Consider the following 10,690-nt stretch of genomic DNA (forward strand, 5'->3'; position numbering starts at 1 on the left):
TGGCCTGGTCCCAGGTTCGAGAGACACCGTATAAGCGTTGTGTGATGACAATGGGCATTTCATTTTCTCCATTATCAGGATGAAACGAGTCTATCTTTATCAGGTTAGACATTGTGTGGTACTCTAGGCTTTCTGTTCCTGCTGGATGTTCGAGTACCTTGTTGTTGTTCAGGCGGGGGATCAAAGGGCTTTCTGAGTCTTGGCTCTTTCCGGCGTTGTGTGTTAATCAGTGATTGTGTGTGTGTAGGTGGATTGGATCCGGGCGCTGGCTCGCCTGAGTCGTCATCTATAGGTGTATTGAATCCGGGCGCTGGCTCGCCGGAGACGTCATCTACTTGATCCGACGCCTTAGGTGGTTTGGTGGGGCTGGTCTTAACCCTGCTGGCATGAATCCACTGAGGTTGTCCGTCTGTTAGGATGCTGGTTCTCGTCACTGCAAGTACAGTCTGGGGGCTGGAACACGCGGCCTCCCCGAGTGCCCTTGGTTTTAGCGACTGTACCAACACCGCATCTCCTGGTTTCCACGGATGGGTTGGATCTATGGAAGGGAGAGGCTGAGAGAGACAAACTTTCTGATAGTTATTATTCAGTGTTTCTACCAGGTTATGAACATAGTCAGACAATGCAGTGTCTATGTCCCCTTCCAATAGCGGTGCCCCTCTGGAGGCTGACCATGGTGTTGGAAACGGTCTTCCCATGATTATTTCAAATGGAGATAATTTGGTTGCTGCGGATGGAGTCATTCTAATCTCGCAGAGGATTTGAGGAAGTAGTTTGATCCAGGTCATTCCTGTTTCTATCATTGCTTTAGTCAGGCGATTTTTTATGGTCCTATTCATTCTTTCTACAACTCCTGAACTCTGAGGATGGTATGGCACATGATATTTCCAGTCTATTGCTAGAGTTTTAGCACACTTTTGAATTACTTCTGATGTGAATGAAGGTCCTCTATCACTGTTAATTTGGTGAGGTATTCCAAATCTGGGTATTATTTCATTGCACAACTTTTGACAGACTACTTCTGCAGTTTCTTTTGATGTTGGGTAAGCTTCTACCCATTTACTAAATTGGTCCACTATTACCAGTAAGTACTTGATGCTTCCTTGTGCTGGCATGTGTGTAAAATCAATTTGTAATGTATGAAATGGGAAATCTGGTTGTGGTAAATGCTGATGTTTTGCTTTTGGTTTTCCTACATTAGTTCGTGCACATGTTAGACAGGTTGCTAATATGCGTTTTACTGCGTGTGATGTTTTCTTGATTACAAATCTTGATTTTATTGCTCCTATTACCCCTCCTTGTCCGACATGACTCACACCGTGAAAATGGCGGACAAGGATTGGCAGTAGTGAAGATGGGAGGGCAATCAAACCCTCAAGGTTTTTGTATAAGCCGTCTCTGTTATCTAAGGTACAATCATTACTTTCCCAGTAAGTGTAATCTAAGGCAGAGGCTTGCTCTTGTATGAATTTTAGGTCAACATTTGTTTCTAAATAGTCTGGGAGCGTGACAAGTGGCAGCTGTAAAGGCAAAGATAATACTTCCCTTCTGGGTGGTTGCTGTGAGGCAGCAGCTGCTTTCGCGGTTACGTCTGCAAGAGCATTTCCCACTGCTTCGTCTGTGTCAGCCGTGCTGTGCCCCTTCGTTTTAACAACTGCAATTGCCGATGGCAGCTGTATAGCCTGCAAAAGTCTTTGAACAAGGTCAGAATTAGCGATCGATTTTCCATCAGCAGATCTAAATCCTCTTTGTCTCCACAATGTGCCAAAGTCATGCACCACACCGAATGCATAACGGCTATCAGTGTAAATTGTTACATGCTTATCCAAATTTAGCTCACAGGCGCGTATTAAAGCCATGAGCTCTGCTTTTTGTGCTGAGTGAAATGGTAATGAGTGAGCCTCTAGTATGATGTCAGGCAATGTCACCACCGAATAGCCACAAAGAAATAAGTTGTCATTTGGTTTTGAACAGGACCCGTCCACATAAACAATGACTGAGTCTGGGATTGGTGTCTGCTCTAAGTCTGGGCGTGGTGCTGTGGATTCCTGTATACGTGTCATACAATCATGATCGTCAGGGTCGTCTGAACCATCCTGTCGGTCAGAAGAACACAGCATACGAATAAGTAAGTGTGCTGGCGAATTGGGTGTGCTGCTTGCTTTTATAGTGAGATTTGCTGTTGAAGTCAGTGTAGCTTCATAACCTGAGTGACGTTGTGCGGTCATGTGTTGTGTAGTTATGTTTGCTAGAATGGTCGTGACCTGGTGATTGGTGTGTAGAATAGTGTCATGTGAGAGTGTGAGCTTCTCGCAGTCCCTTATCATGATAGAGCAAGCTGCTACTGCTCTCAGGCAGGCCGGCATCCCCTGAACTACTGCTGGCAGCACCTTTGAGTAGAAGGCTACTGGACGGTAGCCACAGCCATGCTCTTGGGCCAATACACCTGCACAGGTCGTGCCGTTCTCTGTGACGTACAGGTGGAACGGTAAGTGGTAGTCAGGCAGACCCAAACAAGGGGCGGAGGTCAGCGCTCCCTGTAATGCATTGAAAGAGACAGTCATTTCTGTGGACCACAGTATTCGAGGAGGCTTGTCTTTTTTGCAGCATTCACGCAGAATGTGGTCATGAAAAGAACAGTCTGGTATCCACTGTCTGCAATAGTTCACCATGCCTAGGAAAGACAGCATTTCTTTCTGTGTAGTGGGCTTAGGGACAGAGGTCACAGCTTTGACCCTGTCTGTAGTCATAGAACGTTGTCCGTGAGACAGTGTAAATCCCAAATATTGAACAGAAGTCTGACAGTACTGCATTTTCTTTGCTGATGCTTTGTGGCCAGTCTGTTGGAGGTGCTGGAGTAGCATGTGTGTGGCAGTTTGACATAGTTTTTCACTTTCAGCACAGAGGAGGAGATCATCTACATACTGGATCAGAGTACAGCCCTCTGGAGGAGTGAAGCCGTCCAGGGTAGCACGTACTACCATTGAGAAAGCCGCAGGGCTGTCTACCATGCCTTGGGGTAAGCGAGTCCATGTGTACTGCTTATCTCTATGTGTAAAAGCAAATATCGGCTGTGTGTCTTTATGCACAGGCACTGAGAAAAAGGCAGAGCACAAATCCACCACAGTAAAATGTGTAGCTGTTGCTGGAATAGATGTCAGTATGCTGGGAACATCTGGAACCAGAGGTGGCAGAGGCATGATGACTGCATTAACTTGCCTTAAGTCTTGTGTGAAACGCCATACGCCAGGTTTGTTAGGCTTTGGCACAGGATTGACAGGAGTGTTATATGGAGATACTGTGGGCTTTATTACTCCAGCTGTCAATAAATCTCCTATGATGATGTCTAAGGCTGCGGCTTTTTCAGCAGAAATGGGATATTGCTTGACATATACCGGCTTGTTGTTTTTCAGCTGAGCATGATAAGGTGTACAGTCAATAAATCCTACATCATTCTCACCTCTTGACCATAATGTCATGTTTTGATATTCAGCTGGCAATGTGACAGCAGAGATAGTACAGTGTATGGGGTAGGTTAGATCTAGGTGTTGACATGGTGCAGTGATGTCATAGCCTATGTCTGAGTTATGTGACAAAACCACTGTTTGGCCTTCACTGGTGTGAGCAGTTATCATGTTGTTGAACAGTGTGAGAGAAACAAATATGTGGCTTCCAGGCATGGGGCTACCTGGTAACGGTGTTTGCACATGTTTTTGACACAGAGTGTGACGTGGGATACCAGTCAGATGGATATTGAGTTCATTCTCCGCTGAGGCGTCCAGCTGACACAGAGGCTGTTCCTTCTCCATGGTGTCGGTGCATAGGGCAGAGAAAACATAGCTGTTATCAGTATCTGCAAACATTTCACCCTTTGTGTTAAATGAAATACACAAGTTCATTTTTGCCATTAAATCTCTGCCTAATAGATTCACAGGCGAGTTTGGAATAATTATGAATGGATGATATGTAATTTCATCTGGTTTTGGGCCCCAGCGTGTTTTTAGAGAATGAGTTTTGGGGCATTGCACTAGAGTTCCGTTTATTCCCATGGTGTTGATGCACACAGAGGAAACAGGCCCACTATAGAATTTTCCAGACAGTGAACTTTTAGTGGCTCCACTGTCAACTAAAAAGGAATAAGTCTTTTCACCTATCTCTATATCTAACATGGGCAAGCTTTCTGTGTTACGGGACAATTGCAAATGCAGCATCGTGTGTAGTGCTTCACACTGTCCCTCATCTTCACCTGGGCCTCCCTATTGTTGGTCCAGTCTTTCGGTATCATATGGGTGGGGATTAAAATGTGGATTATAAGGTTGCTGCCTAAGTGCAAAGGGGCCATTATTTTGATGTGATTCCTGTCTGCGTTGCCAGTTACCTTGTCTGTAAGAGCTCTGCTTACGCCTAGTGGCAGGAGCTGGTCCTGTGTTCTGTGGTTGAGATCTACCTGCTGCTGATTTGCATTCCGTCCTCCAGTGTCCTATTATTCCACAATAAAAACATACGTCTCCACTCCTATCTCTCCTTCTGAAATCTCCCTGCTGCGCTTGTTGAGGGGGCGGGGCCCCTGCATACATCATTTTTTCACTTTCCTCTGAGCCTTCAACATCAAAATTCAACAACATCTTAACACTTTTAGCCTTCGTGCTGTTGGGGAAAAGATCTGCACCAGCTTTTGTTTTGACAAGTGTGATAAAGTTCTTTATTTTCATGTCATAGAGATTATCAGTGGCAGTCAGCTTCAATAGTTGTGAACATTCTGGATGAATATTGTTTAAGAATGTTGTTATGAAAATCTGATCATTTCCTCCTTCAGGCATGCATGCCTCATTAGTCCAGCAGTGTGTGAAACGTTTCATAAACACTAGAATGGATTCATCTGGCTTTTGCTTACACATGGTTACTGCATTTAAATCAATTTTATCTCTAGACATTGTGAGCAGAAATCTCTTTAGATTTTGAAAAAAGGCTGTGATTTTGTCATCATTTATCCACAAAAACGAGGTGGTGTTGGCTGCTTGGTCGTTTTTAGGGTCTAGTTCCTCTACTTCTTCAATAAGCTGAGATTCAGTCACACCTGGGATTCGTTGACATAATATATATCTATAGTCAGGCCCACCCAAGTGGTGGTATCTGGTACTTCTCTGTAATGCAGAAACAAAGGCTGTAGGATTTTGTAGAGGATCGGGAAGTTCTTTAATGGTTGCTGCTAACTCTGAAATTTTAGGGGGTTGAATGCAACACATGTCCCCTATTATCATGAACGGGAGGGAGGTGCTGACGTCATTAAATTGTGATCCCTGCTTTTCTTTATAACGGGTGTTTTTGTGGGGGCCCTCTTGAGTTTTTTCCTCTTTTTTCTGCTTTAAGTAGTTCCTTATTAAATTTCTGGTGTTAGTTATTGCTTTTGGCACAGTTAAACCATTCGCTACTCTAGTGTGGCGCTGAACATGATTATCTATGATAGAAACGGCTTCCTGCAGTTCGGCTTCCGTACGTTCAGTTAAAGGATCTTTCATGATTTCCTCACACTCTGTCATTAACTGTTTTGTTTGCTTTTTATGTTCCTGTAACTCTCTTTCTCGTTCAGTGTATTCTCGTTCCTGTCTTTGATCTAGGTTAAACCAGTCATCTTCTTCTGATTTAGGTGTCATTTCAGTGCCTTCCTCACTCTTTTGGGATTCTGCTGTTAAATCAGGATATACGCGCTGATGACGTGCAGCCGCCGCAGCAGCTATTAATTCTGTTTTTTCATCATAATGCGGCGGAGCCGTAGGTTGAACGGATGGGCATATAAGGCTAGTTTTTTCTGCAGTGGATTTACTAGAGCCTACACTGGCTTGATTTAAAGCATTTACGTCTGGCTCGGGTCCTTTTTTCCATAGTGGTAGCATGCGATTGGTCACATCACGACATTCTATCATATATTGTTTACAGGACTTTTTAATCAGCCTACTTTTCTTATCACAAATAGTATTTAACATTTCTACTGACCTGTTTTCTGGCGATAATCGTTCGGGATAGGGCTCCGGAAATACATTAGGATGCATTAAAGTTATAGTTCTTAAGTTCGAGACGAAATCAGTCACGTAAGCACTTCCGCATGTTCTGGATACGTAATCATGGAAGTCTTCATTGATTCGCGAGCGTGGGTTAAACGTAACCGGAAGTGGGAGTCGTACTGAGCCGCTATTTGTGATTTTATATTTTATTTTTTTCGGTTTTACAGTTAATTTTGAGTTTTTATCGGACCCGTCTAAGGTCTTTGAATTATTCTGACCCATGGTCAGTGATTTCCAGAGGGGTTTAGACGCTTTGAAGGATTTAAGTTAGTATCTATTTTTGCTGTGGCACACCTGAGGTTACTTGATTTTTTGCTAGCAATTTTATGTTTTTAGTGAGCAACTTCTCACTTTTTAACGAGCAACTTCTCGTTTTATGACCCCAGGCAACTTCCTGTGTCCTTTCTGCTGGTGAGCAACTTCTTAGTTTATGACAGCAGGCAACTTCCTGTGTCCTTTCTGCTTTTATTTTACAAAACAACAGGCAACTTCCTGTGTTTCTATGTGGGCCACTAAATAAGGCTCCTCAGTGTATCCCACTTGTTACTATGTGGGCCACTGAAGAAGGCCTCGTCAGCGTATCCCGTTTCTATGTGGATCACTGAGAAAGGCATAACACAGTCTTATTAAAATAAAAAGACAAGTGCCTACCTTCGTCAGTATCCCACTTCTGACACCAAAATTGAAGGAAACTGTTTCCAGGGCCTACTCCGTGGATCGGCTTCCTCCGAGGCGTGGACGTCTATCAGCAGAGAATGTACCTTCACCTATCAGCAGAGAATGTCCCTTAGTCTGTAACACAGTCAAATATATTCTCAAGTAATATTCAAGCATGCCATTCAGCGTGTTAGTACGAGCTCGGGAGCAGCTTGGGAGAACAAGAAAACAGAGACTGCTTTAGATTGTCTTCCCAAAGTGACTCAACTTTATTCACAAGTACAACAGTTTATATAGAGGGTAAAATTCATGAGACAGCAGATTATCAGTTTAAACCAGTACAGACCAAGATAAGGCAGCGTCTTCCTGCCCTTGGGTGAAGAAGCATCCTTTGTGTAGTTTATTAGTTCAGCTACAATTGTGATTATCTCAGCGACATATTTTCAAGGCACAAAACGAAGAGTTCTTACATTAGTGAAATCTGAAACAAACCATTTGGCCTTCAACAGGCGTCTAAAAGATTAAGAAACTAATGTAGCTGAGGGAGTGATCTCTGTGGTATTTCAACCTTGTACCAGCCTGTGATTCTCACACATCAATTCTTGGGTCAAAGAGAAAAACACTGAAACAAAGGGGCCTTATTGAATGACAGAGTTTTCCTGCATAATGTCACTATAAAACAATATCCAGTAAATGCTCCCATGGTGCTAAAATACCTAACAGCAAACTCATGTGAAAAAGTAAATAAGTTACGACATTTGTTGGATGAAATGGGACTCAGTTACAGGAACACTGTGTCAATTAAAGAAGCACACCAGATTGTTTTGTATATGTGTCTCTGTTTTTGCCTGTACTTCTGAATATTGATCCATATGTCTGAAACCCTCCATCTGGCACTAAAGTAGCAGAAGAAAGGCAAAGGACAGTTTCACTTTAAATCACTGCTGCTGTCAGAAACTGTACACGAGCTGTACCTGTGCAAGTTTAAATGCTTTTCTGAATGTGTGCGTGAGCCTGCTGCACACATTAATTTTCATTTTATGAGAGGATTTTTATTAGAAAGAGTTTTTATTAGATGTGTTATTTATCACATTCAGCAGCTGTAAGGAATGGTTTTTAGGATTTATGAATTTAGTTTACAATTCAGCGCCCAGACGGACGGACGCACGCACGCACGCACGCACGCACGCACACACACACACACACACACACACACACACACACACACATTAGAATTCAATGCACTCACAGACATACGCTCTAATGATGTGCTCCATAAATTGCAACATGTAGGGCGTCGAACATAAAACACTTACACGTGTTGTTGATGAGGCAGAAAAAAAACGAGCGAGGAAGCAACTAGATTTAAATACGGCGATTTATCATCAGGGACTCGTGGCTGTTTGTTGGCATTTTGTCGAGATTATCGGTTGACACGCAGCTACGTCTGCAAACAGACACTAGAGGAGCTGTAGTGGCCGTACAGTACAGACCCTGGATGCATTTCCAGTTGTCACCCCCCCACACACACCATCACCACCTTCCACTGGAGGACATCTCGGTCTCTCTGAAACAGTGGAAAACATTTTTGAAGCAGCGCTCTTCAAAGCAGCCGCCTGCAGAAAAGCTTTGTAGCGGTGCACTCGTGTCAGGCAGCTTTACCACCCTAAGCGTGTACATTAATCTCTCGTGACGCAGTGCCGCTCAGGAGGCGCTAATGGGGACTGTACTCTTGTTAAAGTACACTGATTAATTATTATATTAGGAGGAGCGTTGCCGCACCTTATTATCCTCTTCTACTGCTTCTTGTCAGTGTGGAGCAAAACAAAAAACACGCCAGCAGTTACTCTTTCTAAAGCCGATCTCATCTCTGTGGAGACGAGGAAAAAGGCTCAAAGTATGCTTTCCCTATTTTTAACACAGTATTACTCACACTCTGGGTTTCAGCATTTCCATTTTCTTTGTACGGAAATTCATTTCAATGCTGTAATTTTTTTCTCCTTTTCGCACCAGTTCTCCAAATGTGGTATCAGAAGTCGATTTTCTCCTCGGCTTCCTGTCAAACTTTCACTTTGATTTTGTTCACTGTCTCTTCTTCATACTCTGCCTTCTGCTTATGTCACTGTGCATTACACTGCAAACCTCTGTTCGGTTTCAAGCTGTCACTTTTGTCTCGTGTTAAAAACACCCAAAAATCTCAACACTACATTTTAATTTGAACTTTTAAACTGGATGGATGTTTTCCCACGTCGGCCATTAAAGCGGTGTCTTGCTGAGGATGGTGAATCACATCTACGACCCTAAGCTGCCACAATAAATGCTGTCATAAAGATCTGCACAGGATTTAGAAACCAGCCTCCGAGTAATGGTTTTCTGAATGCGCCTTGCTCCCGGCGCCACTGAAACACTCAAACATTCATGTATATTTCCTTCTGTTTCCCCAAAATCTGCCTTTGGTGCACAAAACTCTGCTCGATAAATCAGTCAAAATAGTTAAAACAATAAAAATCTACTTGAGCATTGCAGTGCAGCTATTGATTTTAATCCCATGTTCCTCCTTTAATCAATCACCTCTCAGCAGCATTAATTCCTGTTTCTTTATAGCTTGAAGCGGTCACCTGTGAGGTGAAACGGAAATGGCTGTTCAGCCTCCTTCTTTTTGCCGAAGCTGCTGAACAATAACAACTATTTCATAAAGAAGATTGATCTTCTTTGAATGAAAAGGAAAAATATGGGCGACTAACCTTATTCAGTTTGCAGACAAGCCGTGCGCCCGAGCTGAGCCCGAGAAAATATTAAAAATTGATTTTTCATCTCACTTGGTATCCACAGCAGCTGCTTTTACAGAAATGTCCTTGGATTTAAGTGCACACTTTGGTATCAAGTCACAGCTCACGATAGAAAAGACTCTCACAACTTGTCCACTGCACTCAACGTTGCTCGGGAGTGTTTCTTGCTAACAATAAGGAACTGTTCCACGATTGCTTCATTCATAAATCCGCCGTGTATAAAATCATTTGACTTGTACATTTTATCTTGGAGCGGGGTGAAAGGAGCTTTGACACTCTGTGATTGGATTAGCAGACCTACACACAGCCAGCAGTATAATACAACTGATTTGGAGAGGATGGAGGAATGTAATTTGATGTTTCTTATCTTGCATTGTGCTGGACAGAAAGAAAGGCATTAAATGAAAAAAAAAACCCAGAACGAGATAGCTGGTGTGAAGCCTGTATTGATCTGGTACAAATTGAAACTGGCCATGGATGCTAACGTGGCCTTTATTCACACCTTTCGCTCGTGCAGTGGGGAGAGGAGCTGTGACGTTGACACTGGTGTAGCACGGTTGCATGATTTTCAAGTTGTAGCTTCCCTCCAGATTTATTGAGAGAAAAAGAGAATTATGAATTTTAAAAAGTTTGGTTAAAAGAATCTGTTTGTAATGAGGCGTGACAGTCCCACTGTTTTCTACTGAATATCTTTGCAGTAACACGTGTCTGATTCTCACAGAGGATCATTTGAGCATAAAACCACTTTAGGTTTGGGTGATTGCTCAAATGTACACGTCGGCAGTTTTTACTGATGTTGCTACACATGTAAACTGATGCTTTCTATGTTTATTTATTTAGAGCTAGCTGAGCTAATTGTGTGTTGTTGGACTGATGGTAGCCGCTTGAAGAATTTTCACCAACTGCCAAAAGCCAGAACTGAGTGAGGATATAATTAGAGACACCTGTGCATCTGGCACAACAAGCATTATTCACATGGAACAGTAGGATAGGGGGAATTTGATGTCAGTCAATTTGACTTTGTCTGTTTTCCTGCTGAGGCTGCAGATTGGTCAAAATTCAGAATCAGCTACTTTAATTTGATAAGACGCAAAACAAATCCCCAAGCCCAAAAACCCAGCAGTGCACTTTACAAATGCAAAGTCACAAAGTTCCACAGACTTCTATAGACTTGGAGGTGTT

The 10,690-nt window shown here is 43.0% G+C and overlaps 2 long non-coding RNA genes across 2 annotated transcripts; both read right to left on the reverse strand.

The window, feature by feature from the left end:
• Positions 1–356: 356 nt before the first annotated feature.
• On the reverse strand, positions 357–6,134 carry LOC145429350 (uncharacterized). The gene is made up of 2 exons (XR_013909573.1): positions 5,995–6,134; positions 357–554 (listed from the first exon to the last, which is right to left on the reverse strand). It is a non-coding gene; the product is annotated as an uncharacterized LOC145429350 (long non-coding RNA).
• LOC145429351 (uncharacterized) lies at positions 1,491–3,829 on the reverse strand. Its single transcript, XR_013909574.1, has 2 exons — positions 3,689–3,829; positions 1,491–1,692 (listed from the first exon to the last, which is right to left on the reverse strand). It is a non-coding gene; the product is annotated as an uncharacterized LOC145429351 (long non-coding RNA).
• Positions 6,135–10,690: the final 4,556 nt, after the last annotated feature.

This window comes from Astatotilapia calliptera, chromosome 6 (genome assembly GCF_964374335.1).
Source record: "Astatotilapia calliptera chromosome 6, fAstCal68.1, whole genome shotgun sequence".
NCBI classification, from domain to species: Eukaryota; Metazoa; Chordata; class Actinopteri; order Cichliformes; family Cichlidae; genus Astatotilapia; species Astatotilapia calliptera.